Here is a 17,007-nt window from a genome sequence, read left to right on the forward strand (position 1 = left end):
AAAAATTTTATATAAGTGGGAAATAGGCAAATGTTTTTTGTAGTTATTGATATTTCTTAGGGTGCCTTTTTTTTAAAGGTAATAAGTCTGAGGTTTTTTTTCCCCTACACTTTTGTTATCTTCCCTTCCTTCAGATAAATTGATAGTTAATTCATCAACATATTCAAAATTGTCACTTCCAGCACAGATCTCTGTAAATTTGGTCTGGTACATCTTTTTTTCAGTGCCGTTTCTCCAGCCTCAGGCACCACCTATGAGATTGTGCAGTTAGAGTCTAAATGTGTTGGCTCTCTTTTCATTGATGGTGAAAAAAAGTTTATGATAAAAATCCTAATAGGTCATTTTCATTTTTTCCCTCGTTGTTTTACAATTTCCTGTTAAAAGCCCTCTGTATGACTTTGCTCAGGTCACTCACCAGGCTTTCTTTTAAATGTGTTTTTTCTTCCACTGCTTTATGTTTTATGAGTTGATATTGCTATAATGTTGCACCATCCTTCTCCATAAAGTATTGCAAGTGAGTTTATATTCTAAAATGGTATTGCCTTTGACTACCCTATCCTTCTGCTTGATCAAGGAGATTAGGTATTATATGACTTAAGTGGTTTCTAAGCTCTACTGGTATGGTAATTGATTTATATTGGCTGAACTTTGTAGGAAAAAAGTTGAAATTAATGTAGTTGTTGGTTTGTCCATCCATTTAGAAGTTTAGGGCATTTTTAAGCTAGGCCAGTTAAAAAATTTAAAATACCGAGTTATAAAATTTTGTTTACTATGTCTCTTTATTTACTTAGACGGGAAATACAGGGCAACAGACTCTCTTGCTTTTTCATTTGTTCTCAAAGATCAATGAGAGGAAACGTTCTACACTTGTAGAAACATACCTCAGTCATAAACTGATGTATTACTTAAAAGTTGTAATGGATCCAGGTGCCACAGACAGGATTTTCCATTCAGTCTTATGAGCAAATATGGTTCATTGTTAGGTCTGAAATTTATTGTCATTGGTATGGTGGGGATACTGGGTGTGGGAGAGGATAATTATGTTACAGCCTTTTCTTCTTTCTCAAAATTGAACCTTATCCTCAGTACTGAAAATATTGGTAAGAAAATGAGCTGGAATTTCCTTCCCTTATTTGCAAAGTGGTGGTGGTGGTAGTCGTCTATGAGTATAGAATATTGCATATGTTGTCAAACATGGTCAATGTGTTCACTGTTTTTGCTGAACTACTCTCCCCTCACCACCTTTTAAAATCTTTGTTAAAAGGAATTGCTCATTAGGTCTAAGAAGTGGGGTGGGAGAGAGTATATATTTAGGAGTAAATGTGATGCAAAAACAAAAGGCATTAATAAAAATAATTTTTTAAAAAGAAAATAAGCTTGAGGATGTGATACTTTCTGTCTTACCAATATAGTTATTAAGCTGTGACCATAATTGAACGCGGTACTCCATATGAGATTGGTTAAGGCTTTTGAATTTATATTCTTTATTGCCATTTCTCGTTAAGTACATATCTTGCTTTTTGAAATGATTTTTGGATAAAATAATCTTTTCTCAGATGTGCTCTTTTCATTTTCATTTGATCTTCTTGACTGCTTTGTTTCTCTCTACTGATTTCTCTTTTTTGGTCAGATAAGATGGGAGTGTCTCCCAGAATTTTTATTTGTTTTTTTAAGGCCCTTACTCTTCTAACTCCTGTATACTTCTCTCTTCCAAAGTAAACATCTTACTCTATGGATTCATTTAATTTGCTTGATGTCCTCAGCTCATGACTTGCTTTTGCTTCTCTGCTTTTATGTGTTGGTTCCTCTTCCTGTCTATGCACAGCTGGCATCTTCACACGCATTTTCTAGATTGATTCTTTTAGGAAGCATTCCATGGCAGCTCACCTGATTACTCCTTTACTTGCCACCCTGAGTGCTGTTCATTTTCTACTGTATTAGTTTGCATTTGTTCATATGTTGCCATTTAAGAGTCACCTACAGTTGTTCCATGTGTATGTTCTATACTTCTTACAAGATTGCAATCTCTTTGAAGTCAAAGATGATTTTTTTTCTGCTGTTCTTCACTATAGTGCCTATTACAGCACACAAAGTGTATGCGCTGCACCTATCAAATAATCAGTTAATGCTGACCAAGTTTAAGCAAGGGGTTAAATATAATAGAACTTTAAATATTTTCAAGTTATTTTTAAAGGTTGTTTTTCTAATATGCATATACTTTTTTTCTTGGCAGGTTCTGACAGGCTACTATGGAAAAAAATAAAGGAAATTAGGAAATTTTTAAAATCAGTTTTCTCTTTGACCACAGTGATCCTGTTGTGACTTGTCTCTGTGAGTATACTTATTCCTGATGGAGTACTTTCTCATCATTTTTTGTTAGTCTTAGGGATATAGTAGCATTAAAAAAAATTGAAGAAAAACATTTTATAAGATTTATACCTTAAAAGGTTTAGTGACAGAAGGCGAATAATCTTGTGCTGCTAACAATAGCAATACCTATTTTAGACAATAGTATAGTTTCCTTAATTAAGACCTCTCTGATTCACACCCAGTGACTTAATGTGTTTATGAATTCACTGATAAATATACTGTCTCTGATAGAGCCAACACCAAAAACCTGCATCGCTTCATTAGAGATCTCCATCCAGGTTGACATCAATCAATCCATTTATTAACACTCTTTGGATATATAGTTGTTTAACTCTATATGATTCCGCCTAGGTGTATGATTAACTAGCCTATACTATTCCACTTTGTCCATCAGTATTATAAATCTGTCAAATGCCTTGCTAAATCAGATATACTTCACTTATAAGACCCTTTTCTTTGGTGTCTAATAAACATTTTATTTAAAAGTAGAGCTACTGAGCTCTCTAGGTGTGTAGATGGAGTTCCCGTCCCTTCTACTACACAGGACTGCAAAGACAGTCCTACAGTTTGCAGCTACAACAGCTGTCTGTATAGCTCGCCACTGTTTATGACTTTTTTCTTTGCACGTCACATACCTTTCACTCAAAAGAGGCCAGTTCATTTCAGGTCACTGTAAGGCTAGCTGACTCCTGCTCCTTCCTAGGTTTCTGCAGTTATGACACACTGTTTAAAGCTGTGCTTGTATAAGCTGACTCCAATTTTGCAGTCACCTGGATGAATGAACAGTTTCAAATATTACTAATCCTATTAATAAGCTTATAGGTAGCCCATAAAAACACCTCAATAGAATACTAGTGGCATAAAAATCATTCAACAGGTTTGTGACCTGTGGTATTAGAATAAGCCAATTCACCAGGGCAGGCTACTATTTAAACGTCCTATCAAATATTCTTCACATGTTCTAACAAGTAGGGTTGCACTGCAGTCATTCTTTCTGAAAAAAGGGAATGGCATGCTGTGAATTTGGTGATTTAGGAATATTTTTTGACCATTTGTGTGGAGGATAGAGTGGAGAGGGGAAGAGACAAAAAGTATTGAGTTTTGTTAGTAGGCTATTATTATACTTAGGTGAGAGGTGGTGAAGATCTGAAGTATGTGATGAGAGGACAGAGAACATTTGAGACAATTTGTGGTATAAGTGATTTGACTTGGCAGCCGATTGTATATGGGGAAGGAGGAGTGACAGACATAAAGAGTTGAGGATAATTCTGAAATGTTGACCCTGAGTTATTGAAAGGGTGGAGGTATTCTCAAGTTTAGAAGGTTAATATGAGTTTGAGAAGGAAGATACTGAATGATGTTTACATATCTCAAGCTTAAGATTGTTGTGGGGCATTGAGGTGAAAATTTTCATTTTAAAAAATGTTTTTATCGATGTTTGATTTTTACATCATCATAGTTTCCCTAAGTTTCTGTCCCCTCCTCCTAGAGAGCCATCCCATATAAAAAATAGTATATTTTTTGAACAATTGAAAAAAAACAAAAGGAGAAAATTGAATTAAAAAAATACAATCATAGTATTGAGAAATTCTGAAAACATGCAATGTGCAACGCCTGTGGACCTCACAGTTTCATGAAGGGGTGGGTTGGGGGAGTCTTCTCATTTTTTCATTCCACATATGCCTGATATTTATAATTTTGCTACATTCACCTTTTTTTATGGTTGTCTTTTCCATTTACATTGTTGTAGTTGTGTATGTTATTTTCTTTGCTCTGTTTACTTTAGTGTGCATCATTTCATGTAGGTTTTTCCTTGCTTCTCTGTATTTGTCACATTCATCGTTTCTTGCAGCACAGTAACACTTCATCACATTTATGTACCATAGTTTGTTTAATCATTTCTCAGGTGATGGGCATCTACTTTGTCTCACTTCTTTGCTATCACAAAAGTACTGCTGTAAATATTTTGGTTTATATGGGGACTTTCTTCTTATCAATGACTTTCTTGGGGTATGAGCTGAGTAATAGAGTGTGGAGTCTCTGGTTCAAGGGGTATGGACATTTTAGTTGCTTTATCACCATAGTTCCAAAATGCTTTCCAAAATGGTCGTACCATTTCATAGGAACCACTAACAACATATTAGTGTGTGTCATCCCACAACCCCTGACTGTTGCCATTTTTTGTCTTCTTTGCCCATTTGTAGCATGTGAGGTGAAGCCTTACAGTTGTTTTGATTTGATTTGGAGCATTCTTTCATGTGGGTGTGACTACTTTGCAGTTCTTCTTTTTTGAAAATAACTTTTTTCATATCTTTACCCATTGAGAATGACACCAAGCTTGAGAGCCTGGGAGATTAGGAGGATGGTGGTGTCCTTGAGCATGCTAGGAAAGTTGGAAATAGGGAAAGATTTTTTTGGGAAAGGTCCTGTATTGGACATGTTGAATTTGGTGAATGGCCCTAATTTTTTGGTAAGTATAAACTAAAGTCCTTAGCTGAGAAGGTGGGGGAAAGGGGTGCTGTGGGAAGCTTCCAGAAGGACAAAAGATTTGGAATAACTCCAGTAGGTAAAATAGAGAATTGATTAGAGAGATATAAAAGGATTGCCTTTCTGTAATGAATGCTCAGTTCAAATTTTGTATCATAAATCTGAGGAACATAGCATGATTTTATGATTTTCTCTAGCTTAATTCAGATCATGGGAATAGGAAGAAAGGAGGTGGATGATTGGAGTAATCAAAGATTATGATTTGGCAAGACATGAAATAATGGGAAAATTCGGCAAGGGATTTGAGTGTAGAAGGTACTGTAAAGTTGAACCGACTTACCAAGGGGTTGAGATAGGGAAGGAAGGAGAGTATAGCCAGTTCAGGGATGATAACCTGGAAAAGTACTGAGGAGCTGAGAAATTAAAGGTCACAGTGAGAATGAAGAATAGGGCTTGGGGTTCATAGGAAATGTCATAGGAAAAGTAGAGCGATAAAAGATTATGTTCAGATAAAATTATTTAAGACTTTGTGTACTTGCAAGTGGAACACTTGTGAGTGATAGCACGATCAAGGGGGTAACCATCTTTTTGTGTAGCTAAGGTAGAGTGGAGTAGTAGGTCATAGGAATTGAGTAGATTGAAAATAGTAGAAAGGAAAAATTACAGTGGTGGAGGTAGCATTAATATATATGTTGAAGTTGTCCCTGTTATGAGGGCAGGAGTTGAGATAGATGGAAAGACTATGAGCCATTCAGTGAACTCATTAAAGAAAGATGGAGAACATCCTGGAGGTTGATAGATAAGGTTCATAGGGTCTCTATTGGGTAATAAATTTTATTAGTGAGAACCTCAAAGAAGGAAAAGTTGCAGAGTTATGCTGTTAGAGGGAGAGTCGAAGTGGCAATGGGGGAGCAAGAGAATACCAACTCCCTCACCATAACCAGTGAGTTGGGGACATGAGTGAAAGAGCAGCCAGTACTAGGAAGGGTGGCCAGCATTGTCGTGTCATCCAGAGGGAGCCAGGTCTCGGATGGGAAATTGGGCAGGTAGGGTTGAAGCTAATGGGAATAAGGAAGCAGGCAGTTGGGAATGAGAAATAGGGTTTGTGCAATGGAAGGTTCACAGTTCCTGGAATGGGTAGAGTATGAGGGGAAAGGATTATGCTTATCATTGATCAGTGAGTCAAGAGAGGTCCACTGAGAGAATCAGGTAATTAGACTGTTCAAAGTCCTTCTTGAGGCCCAGACTCACAGCAGGTGGTTATGTTGTGTCCTGTGAGGGCCTAGAAGCTTTACTTTATAGCATGTAGGAGCACGTGGAGATATGGTGAGGGGTGTTGGATCAAGAGTCAGGGGGTTGTAGTATCTGGAAGAAATATTTAGCTTACTTGCAGCGTGGTTGCTGGAGCCTGGAGAAAGCCCTGGGGCAGAGACAGAGCCTAGAGGTGTTAGGACCAAGAGAAAGCCCTGGGAGTAATAATGAAGCCTGAGTGAGGCACAGGTCTAAGGTCTGAGGTCTGAGGAAGGTCTGGATGAATAAGGGGGCAGAAGTACAAAATTCTACTTTTTCTACTTTCACTTTTAAATCCTTTGTAATCTATCTAATGACCTCATCACTCAACTGAAAAAGGCTCTCTGCAAAGTTACCAAAGAACTTGAATTGCAAAATCCAGTCATCTTTTCTCAGTCCAGATCCTTATTGGTTTTGGAACTCTGGATATCCTCTCTGACTTTTTTGATATATTGGTTAGTTTTACTGAACATTTTTCTCCTCCCTCTTTCATTCGTTATAAGGGATATTGGCTGTCTGAAAAGGGATAGGAGAATAACATATTGGGAAAAAAATGTGATGCCACAAACTAGACCAAATGCTCTAGAGGGGATCTGATTAGGGCGGAGTACAGTGGGACAATCAGCTCCTTATTCCTGGAATTTATATTTATTTTAATATAGCAAGATTATATTGATAGTTATTGGGTTGTTTTTTGTTTTTTTTTTTTTGGCTGCCATATCACATTGCTGACTCATTGAGCTTGTGAATTATTAAACCTGCTATTCTCCAATCTTTTTCATTATGGACTGCTTTCTAGTGAGGTTCTCTCCATTTTATTGTGAAGTCTATTTCTTTTACCCAAGTATAAGAATTTATTTACATTTATGCCTTTTAAATTCTACCTTTCTATATTCAGCACAGTTTCCTAGCCTGTCATTGTCTTTTTGGATCTTGAATCTGTCATTCTTTGTGTTACTTCCTGGCTTTGTATCAACTGCATATTTGATAAATGTGCCATCTGTGCATTTATTCAAGGATTGATAAAAATATTTAATAGCATAGTTTCCAGCACAGGTCCCTGGGCCATTCCACTGGATTCCTACTAATATGTTGATGTAGAACTGTTATAAACTACTCTTTGAGTTAGATTTCTGTCTGATTATGCTATCATTTAGCCTACATCTCTCTACCTTTTATGCAAGAATTTTAAATCAGATCTGACCAAGTTGTTGTCTCCCTCTAGTGCCACCACTTCCTGAAATCTGCAGTAGCTCCTTATCACCTCTGGGAAAAAATAGAGTATCTTTGGCTTTGTATTTAAAGTTCCAGAATATGAGTCCCATCAACCTTTCCAGCCTTACTTCATATTATTCTCTTTCATGGTTTCTTAATTCTGGACATAGTGGCTTCTTAGCTACTCCCTGTGCATACAAGTGGTCAAGATGTCTAGAATGCAGTTCAGCCTCTTGGATTTCCTAGCTCCTTTCAAAGCACAACTGCAGTGTCATCTTCCAGAGGGGGTCCTTTCCATGTTCCCCAGGATTATTAACATTCTTTCCCTCTTGAAATTGTTTTGTATTTTATATGTACTTTGTATTTACTTGTATGCATTTTATATTCCCTGTTCCTGTGTACTTCATTGATCAACTTCATTGATGACAGAGGGTGATTAGTTTTTGTATTTGTATCCGTCTTGCCTCGCACAGTGGCTTAGTACATGCTTAATAAATGTTGAATTTGTGATTGAATTTTCAAATGCTTAAATGAATGTCATTGTTAAAGAGGGAGAAGAGTATTCTCTGTAGCTTCAGAGAAGGGAACTAGAACCAATTTGGCATCTCCAGGCATGTCTTCAACAACAGCCCAAAGATGTAACCATTCATATAGTCCTTTATCATATCTGCTAATGGGAACCTCACTACTGAAATAAAACAGTTCTATTTTGGGGCACCATCTGCCATCTTTACGTGTTACAGAGTGAAGTAAGAGAAAATTACAAAACCATGTTGATATGGTCCAGTACAAATTTATGTTACATAATCTCAGTTGGGCCCTCATTGTGGCAAGACTATACTTTTATGCCTCCTTAATCTTTTCATTTAATTGTCTCACTTGCCACAGTGACTTTTCCAAATCCTTTCATCTCCCTTGAAAACATCCATGATTCTCCTCCCTCCATCCTCTCAGCTGAGAATCTTCCCTCATATTTTACTGAAAAAATTGAGGCCATTCATAGAGAGCTCCCTCATCTTTCCTCCTCCTCATTTCATATCATTGAGCTGCCTTCTCTTTTCCCTTCCCACCCCACCTCTGTCTCCCATGAAGAGGAGGCCATTCTTCTTGCCAAGGCAAAACTCTTTACGTGTACAAGTGATGCCACACCATTCATCTTCTCCAGTACATTGTTATCTTAATCATCTCTGCTTTCACTAATCTTCCATCTTTTCTCTCTATTGGCTTCTTTCCTGCTGTATACAAACATGTCCATATTTCCCACATCCACAAAAAGCCCTCACTTGATCTTGTTGGACCTCTTGCTCAAGTGCTATATCCTACTAGCTATGTAATTCTGCTTTTTATAGCTAAAACTCTTTGAAAAAGCCCATCTTCAATCAATACCTCCACTTCCTTTCTTCTCACTGCTTAACTCTCTGCATTGTAGTTTCGTACCTGATCATTCCACTGAAACTTCTCTTTCCAAAGTTACCAGTGATTTCTTAATTGCCAAATGAAACGGCCATTTCTCATTGCTCATTCTTCTTGACATCTCTGTAGCTTTTTATATTATCGATCACTCTGTACTCCTTGATGCTGTCTACACTCCAGGTTTTCTAGACAACACTCTTCTGGTTTTTCTCCTACCTGTCTCACCTGACTCCTTGGTCTCCTTCACAGGATCTTCATTTATGTCATACCTACTAACCATGAGTGTCCTTCAAGGCTCTGTACTGAGCCCTTCTTCTTCCTCTATACTGTTTTGCTTGATCTCATCAGTCCCAAGAGATTCAGTAATTATCTCTATGCAAATGATTCTCAGATTTGCTAATCCAGCCCTAACCACTCTCCTGACCTTTATTTTCATATCTTCAACTACCTGTTGAATATCTTGAACTGGATGACCTGTATACATATTAAACTCTATATGTCTGAAACTAAACTCATTCTCTTTCCTCCAAAATCTTCCTCTTTTCCAAATTTCTTTGTTATTATTGAGGATACCACCATCCTCCAGGTTACCAAGGTTTACAAACTAGGTGTCATCCTTGATTCTTCACTCTCTCTTATCCCACATATACAGTCATTTACCAAGTCCTGTTATCTCTACCTTTGTAATATCTCTTGGATACACCTGGACTATTGCAGTAGTCTTCTAGCAGGCCTCCTTACCTCAAGTCTTTCCCCACTCCAGTCCATCCTTCACTCAGTTGTTAAATTGGTTTTCCCAAAGTAGAAGTCTGACCATATTCAATAATTCCAGGGGCTTCTATTACCTCTAAGATCAAATATAAAATCCTCTGTTTAGCTTTTAAAGACCTTTATAACCTGGCTCCTTTAACCTTATTCCCCTCCATGTACTCTTCAAATCAGTGACACTGTCCTCCTTGTTTTTTCTTTCACATGACAGTCCATTTCTGGACTGTTCATTTTCACTGCCCGTATCCCATGCCTGGAACTCTTTCCATCTTCTTTCTCACTTTTGGCTTCCTTAGCATCTTTCAGGTCTCACCCAAAATTCCATGGTCTGTAAGAATCTTTTACCAAAGGCTGTAAAGAGAGAGGAAGTATTTAAAGCTGATGATTTCTTTTTTTTTTTTTTTTAATTTTAATCTGGAGTCATAAAACCAAGAACATTCTGTTGTATGACAGTTTTATCTCCCTAAAGAGATGCAATCACTGTTACAAACCATTTTACCTTTTGCTGGTTTTCTCTCACTCTTTCCAGGATGCCTAAGAATGCTATGTGTATGCCATCTATGGTGACTTTATCAGTTTAGTAGTAGGAAACAAAAGTAAGTGAGACATTTAGTTTTTAAAATGCTGTGTGTATGGACTGATTAATCCTGTAGATTTTTGCTCCCTTAATGCTAGGGGAAAAAAAATCTCCCTCACAAAAAAAAAAATCTCCAGTTTATCCCGTGTTTATTTTGTTTGTATACAGCTGTTTACTTGTTGTCTTTCCTCTTAGATTAAGAATTTCTTGAGAGCAAGGACTGTCTTTTGTCCCTTTCCTTCTTTATATCTCCAGGTTAGCCCAGCGCTTGACACATAATAAGTCCTTAATAGATGGCTCTTGACTTGAATGGTTGACTTGGTATAGCTCTTATTTTTAGGAAGTTCTTCCTTATATTGAGTTGAGATCTGCAATGCCAAAACTTCTACTCAGCACTCTGTCCACTATACCACACTGCATACTCTTCCCTGGCAGAGTAGTCTCATTAATGAACAGCAGTCTGTCTAATACAGTGCCAACTGAAAGTTAGGAAGAACTGCTTTCAGGTCCCACCTCTGATGTATGCTAGCCTGCTGATCCTGGGCAAGTCTCTTAACCTTTTATTGTTGCCAGGTAGAAAGAGTACTGGCTATGTATGTTGATAAAAGCAATTTCTTCATAGGGCAGTAGTTCACTGCACCAATGAAATAACAAGACCATGTCAAAAAGGGGGCAAAAATCAGTCATCACCTGTTGAAGTGCCTTACACAGGGTAAACTCTTAATAAAATGTTTGTTGAGTTGGATTAGAATGGCACTTGTTGCTTTAAGCTGCATACTGAATAAAATTTTTTATGACTAAGTCAGAGGTCATGAAGACATTTAAAAAGACATATAAATTGTAGTTTGAGGGTCATAATTTGGGGATACTTAAAACATCCCAGGCTAAATTCTTATTTGTGCAGCCTCATCACATCTTGTTTTTCAGAAGTTAGCGAATGGTGACAGTATAATTCACTCAACTTATTGAAAGAATTGGGTTATATGATCTCAAAAGTTCCTTCTAATATGATTCTAAGATTTTATGATTCTTCCAATAAATTCTTGTCTGAAGACTTAAAATGGCATAAAAGTGACTATTTTCTTTAAAATTATACCAGTGGATTAGAAACTCTCGCAGGTCTTAAAGCTTGAAAGACTTTGAGTCCAGCCCTGCTGTGTGTAACATTGGGATTAAGTCACTTAACCTTTCTGGCCAGTAATTTCCTTATTTGCAAAAAGGGACAGACTAATATGATTAAACCCTCTGTCATAAGGTTATTGCAAGCCTTACAGCACTATATAAATATAAGCTACTATTGTTATCATCCGTAGAGCTGCCTGGCTAAGTTTAGAAAAGCTTATGACCAGAAATCAGATACAGAATGATTGTCTTAGGTTTGATGGACTGATTTTGGAAGGTGGAGAAATTATCATGCTGGGATTTAACTCTTGTAGAGACACCAACCTTGTGGAAACACCAACTGTTGTGAGGTACTGTAGCTCTCCTTCCTCAGCAGCCAAGAAAAAGAACTCCCCAACCAATAATGACTTTGTTTTTTAGCTGCAGCATATCATGAAGGCAGTCTACTGAGGTGTAGAGAAATAGCCATATTGATGAAATTCCTGATCCTTGAAGTATTCTTCCACTCAGAACAGCAAACTCAGAATCAGCACATGAAAAAGAGATAGAATTTTCTATGAGAGGAAACAGTGCCACCTACTGAATTGCTAGCACTGATTTTTGTAGTTCTTTTAGTATTATCTGGTCTTTTTTGTAGTGTCTTAGGATTATGAAAGCCAAAGAGATCTCCATCTGAAAAAAACATCTATCCTCTTATTTTATCAAGTGACCACTCATAATGGAACTTGGTCATCTGTGTTCTTGGTTCACATTAAGAAAAGACCAAATAGACTATAACTTTCTCATGATAGCGTTTTTATGAATTATTTCCAGAAACGGGTAGAGAAAACTTAATTTCATAATTTTTTGAGAACAGCAGCCAAATAATCTGTCTAGTAACCCACGTGGAATGTTAAAAAAATTAAAATCAGTAGATACATACCTTCTCCCCACCTGTCGTAAGTCCTCTGGCATTGTGGTTGGTCATTGTTTTGATCAAAATTCCTAAGTCTTTCAAAGTTGTTTGTCTTTACAGTATTGTTATCATTGTATAAATTCTCCTGGCTTTCCTTACTTTACTATGTATCAGCTCATCAAAGTTTTCCTAGGTTTCTCTGAAATTGTCCCTCTCATCAGTATAGCACAATATTTTTCCTCGCATTGATATGTTATAATTTATTCAGCCATTTTCCAATTGATAAACATTTCTTCAGTTTCCAATTCTTTTCCACCATGAAAAGAGTTGCTATAAATATTTTTGTACAGACAGTTTCTTACTCTTTTTCTTTCATCTCTTTGGAGCATAGGCCTTCTAGTGGTATCTCCGTGTCAAAGGGTATATACGGAGTAAGGGCATAATTCCAAATTGCTTTCCAGTAGGGCTGGACCTGTTTTTAGCCTTACGAGCAAGGCATTAATGTACCTCTTTCCCATAGGATACATTTTTTAATTTTGAGTATTTTCTCCTTGTTGTTACTCCTACAGTTATGTCAGATTTAAGGAAGGTATATTAGATCTCTCATTTTCCTAAATCACCAGAATTTCAACTGGTTTAACTGAGGAAAGACTAACATTTCCCAGTGTCTTACCACTTCTTAGTTTTTAGCTCTGAATTTTGCTTTTTTTCTGGGATTAAAAAGTGCTTTTCTTAGTTAAGAGACTAGAGTAATTTAAATTAAATTCAACAAGTATTTAGTAAGCAGATGTTATGTGTAAGGTATAATACTAAGTATTTGTGATACAGGGATAAACATCAAGCAGTCCCTTTATGACTGGGGTGAAAGTGAGTATGGCATGTATGTAGATGAGTAAATTCAATCCGTATAGAATCATAGACTTATTTATCTTAAATTTTTATTGTTATCTTTTTTCTTTTTCTTCCAATAAGTTCTTAATCTTGAAGTCATCCTTAATTCTTTACTTTCCTTGATTCTCCCATTCACAATCAGTCACCAATTCAAGTCTATCTACTCAAAATCTCATCCATTAATTCCATACACTTCTCTCCACATATACAGCTATCACCCTAGTTCAGGTCATTATCATAAGATCATAAAAAGATTATAGAGCTTGAAGAGTAGAGTAGGCTAGAAGTGAACTAATCTGATCGCCTCAGTCCACAGAAAAGAATGGGACTCATCTCTTATTTGGACTAACATAAAAACCTTCTGATTGGTTTTCTTGCTTCCAGTCTCTTCCCTCTCCATTCCAATGTTCCACACAGCTGCCAAACTGTTATTCCTACGGCATAGATCTCAATATGGCACTTTCTTGCTTAAGAAGATTCAAAAGCACCATTTAGGATAAACTATAAATTCCTCTGACCCTCACACACTCTCATTCCAGCCAAACAAAATGGCTTGCTGTTGCACATATACAGCATTCCATCTTTTAACTCTGTACCTTGCAAAAGGTACACACACCATCACCACCACAAATTCAGTCTGTTTTCCAAGGATTAAACTAGCTAACTACAGAGTAGGTTGGCTACTTGGTGATGAATTTTTTGGTCACGACAGCTCATGAAACAAAGATGAATTCTGTTTTGGACCTGTTGAGTTTGAGATGCCTACTAGACATTCAGTTAGAGATATCCAAAAAGCATTTGATGGCACAAAACTAGAGTTCAGGGGAGAGATTTGGGTTGGATATATTCTGGGAATCATCTACATAGATATGCTATTTGAACCTATATATACTGTTTGAACCTATGGGAGTATTCTATCACATTTCTATACCATACCTTGTTCAGCCACTCCCTTTTCAGATTCCCATTCTCTGCCACCTCAAAAGGAGCTATACAATTTTGTATAGCCTAAAGTTTGTTTAGGACTTCTCTTTCTGTGAATCTACCCTTCCTCTAATTTTTCTTTTCCTCTTCTCTCCTTTGTCTGCTTTTTCCATGTTGAGTGAAATGTATTTCTGTACCCCACTGTGTATATGTATTCTTCCCTCTGACCGAATTTAGATGAGAGCAAGATTCAACGCTTGGCTGCTCCCCCTACTCCCTGCTTGTTTGTGTTTATGTGCTTATTTCCTGTTACTGTCAAAAGCATTTCCATTCTCTCAGTCACCCACGATCTCAAGCTTGATGTCATTCTCCATTCTTCACTCTTAGTATTTTCACTGGTTGTCCCCCTTTCTTGGAACTCTTTCCCTGCTTATCTCCACCTCCTAACTTCCCTGTTTTCTTTCAAGTCCTAGCTAAAGTATCAGCTTCTTCAGGAAGTCTTTCTATATTCCCCTTGATGTTAGTACCTTCCCCCTGTTGATTATTTCCAATTTCTACTGTATTTATCTTGTTTTTACAAGTTGTTTGCATATTGGCTCCCATGTAAGCCTATAAATTCCTTGTGAGCAGGATCTGTCTTTTACCTTTCTTTGTATGTCTGGTGCTTAGCACAGTTCTGGCACATAGTAAGTAGGCACTTAATAAATGCTAGTTGACTATATCACTCCACATTATTCAATCTATTGTCAAAATTTTGTTATTTCTATAGTCACAACATTTCTCATATACATCCTTTGTCTCCACTCACATAGCTTCAGCTTTAGTACAAGCCTTTATCATCTCTTGCTTATCTTATTGCAGTAGTTTGCTGGTTGGTCTCCCTGCCTCAAGTCTCTTCCCTCTGTAAGCATCCTCCACACTGATGCCAAAATGATTTTCCTAAAGTTTAGGAAATTCTCCATTTCATATTTAAAACCCTTTAAAACTTGTCCATCATTTCCTTCCTTTCCAGTTTTGTTATTCTTTATTCCACACTCTGTAATCCAGCTCAAGTGGCCTGTTTACTGACTTTGCCCAGGACACACCATCTCCTGTCTCCTGTGCCATGGTACCTATTTCTGCATCAGTCCCAGAATGCCCTTTCTCCTCCCCTCTGTCCCCTAGCTTAAAGTTTGCTAGTTGGTTTGTAAGGACTGAGCTGAAGTCCTACCTTCTGCAGGAGGATTTTGTTATTACATGTTGTTTCCCCCATTAGAATATAAACTTCTTGAGGGTGGGGCCTTGTTTTTCCCCTCTCTCCCCAACACCTAGCCCAGGTGACTGGGATAAAAAGCTGCAGAACTGTCAAGTTTCAGAAAGAGGACTGAAAAAAAAAAACAAAACTTCCTTCCAAGACAGTCCTTACCCTCAAAGAGCTAACAAGGTGACAGGGAGAGGATGTGATCAGTAGTGATAGTAATGGGGATGAAAACTTGTCAGGGAGAAGGGCCAATTTATCCTCTGATGCTATGTAGGAGGTAGAGGATTTTCTGGAAGACTTAATAGGGAAAGATAGGATGAAGAAAACAGTCTCTCTTGGCTTCCACTGTAATGACTGCTCTCTGACCTTGGTCTGGGGAATTATATGCAATATTTTTTTTTATTATTTTTTTAACATGTGTTTTTAAAACTTTGGGTTACAAATTTTCTCCCTTCCTTCCTCCCCACCCACCCTCATTGAAAAGGCAAGCAACTCAATACAGGTTATAGATGTGTAGTCATGCAAAACACTTCCATAGTAGTCATGTTGTGAAAAACTAAGTATATTTCCCGTCATCCTATCCTACCCCCCCCATTTATTCTATTCTCTCTTTTGACCCTGTCCTTCCCTGAAGTGTTTGCTTCTGATTATCCCCTCCCCCAGTCTCCCCTCCCCTCTATCAACCCCCTGCTCTCTTGTCCCCTTCCCCCCTTATTTTCCTGTAGGGTAAGATAGATTTCCATACCCAAGTGAGTGTGTGTTATTCCTTCCTTAAGCCAAATCCTATGAGAGTAAGATTCACTCATTCCCTCTCACCTACCCCCGTTTCCCTTCCACTGTAAAAGCCTTTTCTTGTCTGTTTCATGTGAGATAATTTACCCCATTCTACCTCTTCCTTTCTCCTTCTCCCAGTATAATCCTCTCTCACCCCTTAATTTTATTTTCCAGATATCACCCCTTCATCTTCAACTCACTCTATGCCCTTTATCTATCTATCTATCTATCTGTCTATTCATACATATAATTTTTTCCCCTCCCACTACCCTAATACTGACAAAGGATTCATGAGTTACAAATATCATCTTTCCCTGCAGGAATGTAAACAGTTCAGCCTTAATAAGTCTCTTATGATTTCTCTATCCTGTTTACCTCTTCCATGTTTCACTTGAGTCTTGCGTTTCACAGTCAAATTTTCTATTCAGCTCTGGTCTTTTCATCAAGAATGCTTGAAAGTCCCCTATTTCACTGAATGACCAATTACATGCAATATTTTACTGGCCAGGTTGTGGCCTGAATCTGACCAAGTGCACTCATTTATCTATAATTGCATAGAGATTTATGTGACCTTGTAGGATGCATATGCAGGATGGTTTACATAAAAATGCCCTATTTGGGCATTTAGAAGGCTCTGGACTCTAGCTGGAAGATTCCCTTGTAGGTTGCCTTTTCACAGGAATATGAGCTTATTTCCCATTCACTGTAGTTCTTGTTGTACTGATACTTATGCTGTTCAAATCCAGGCCTTCTGCAGGGTATACACTATCATTTGCCTCTTTCTGGACATTTGGGGAGGGGGCAGATCTGTGAGGCAACTCCCTTTATAGATGCATCTAGGCAACTATATTGCAGTTTTTAGTTTTAGAGTGTACCTTGAGGCACTGAGAAGTGACTTGATTGCCTCCTCCCCAACTAGTAGTGTCAGAGATGTGTTTGAACCACAGTCTTCTTTACTTGGAAACCAGTGTGTGTGTGTGCTCTCTCTCTCTCTCTCTCTCTCTCTCTCTCTCTCTCTCTCTCTCTCTCTCTCTCTCTCTC

General features: G+C 37.7%; 1 long non-coding RNA gene across 1 annotated transcript in view; it reads left to right on the top strand.

The window, feature by feature from the left end:
- Positions 1-17,007, top strand: part of LOC114030560 — a 64,888-nt gene that overhangs the window by 46,715 nt on the left and 1,166 nt on the right. The window contains exon 2 of the long non-coding RNA XR_003567630.1: positions 2,234-2,331. This is a non-coding gene — a long non-coding RNA (uncharacterized LOC114030560). The remainder of the gene's footprint in view (positions 1-2,233; positions 2,332-17,007) is intronic.

The sequence above is a fragment of the Vombatus ursinus genome, unplaced genomic scaffold (genome assembly GCF_900497805.2).
Source record: "Vombatus ursinus unplaced genomic scaffold, bare-nosed wombat genome assembly UNPS02005236.1, whole genome shotgun sequence".
In the NCBI taxonomy this organism is placed as follows: Eukaryota; Metazoa; Chordata; class Mammalia; order Diprotodontia; family Vombatidae; genus Vombatus; species Vombatus ursinus.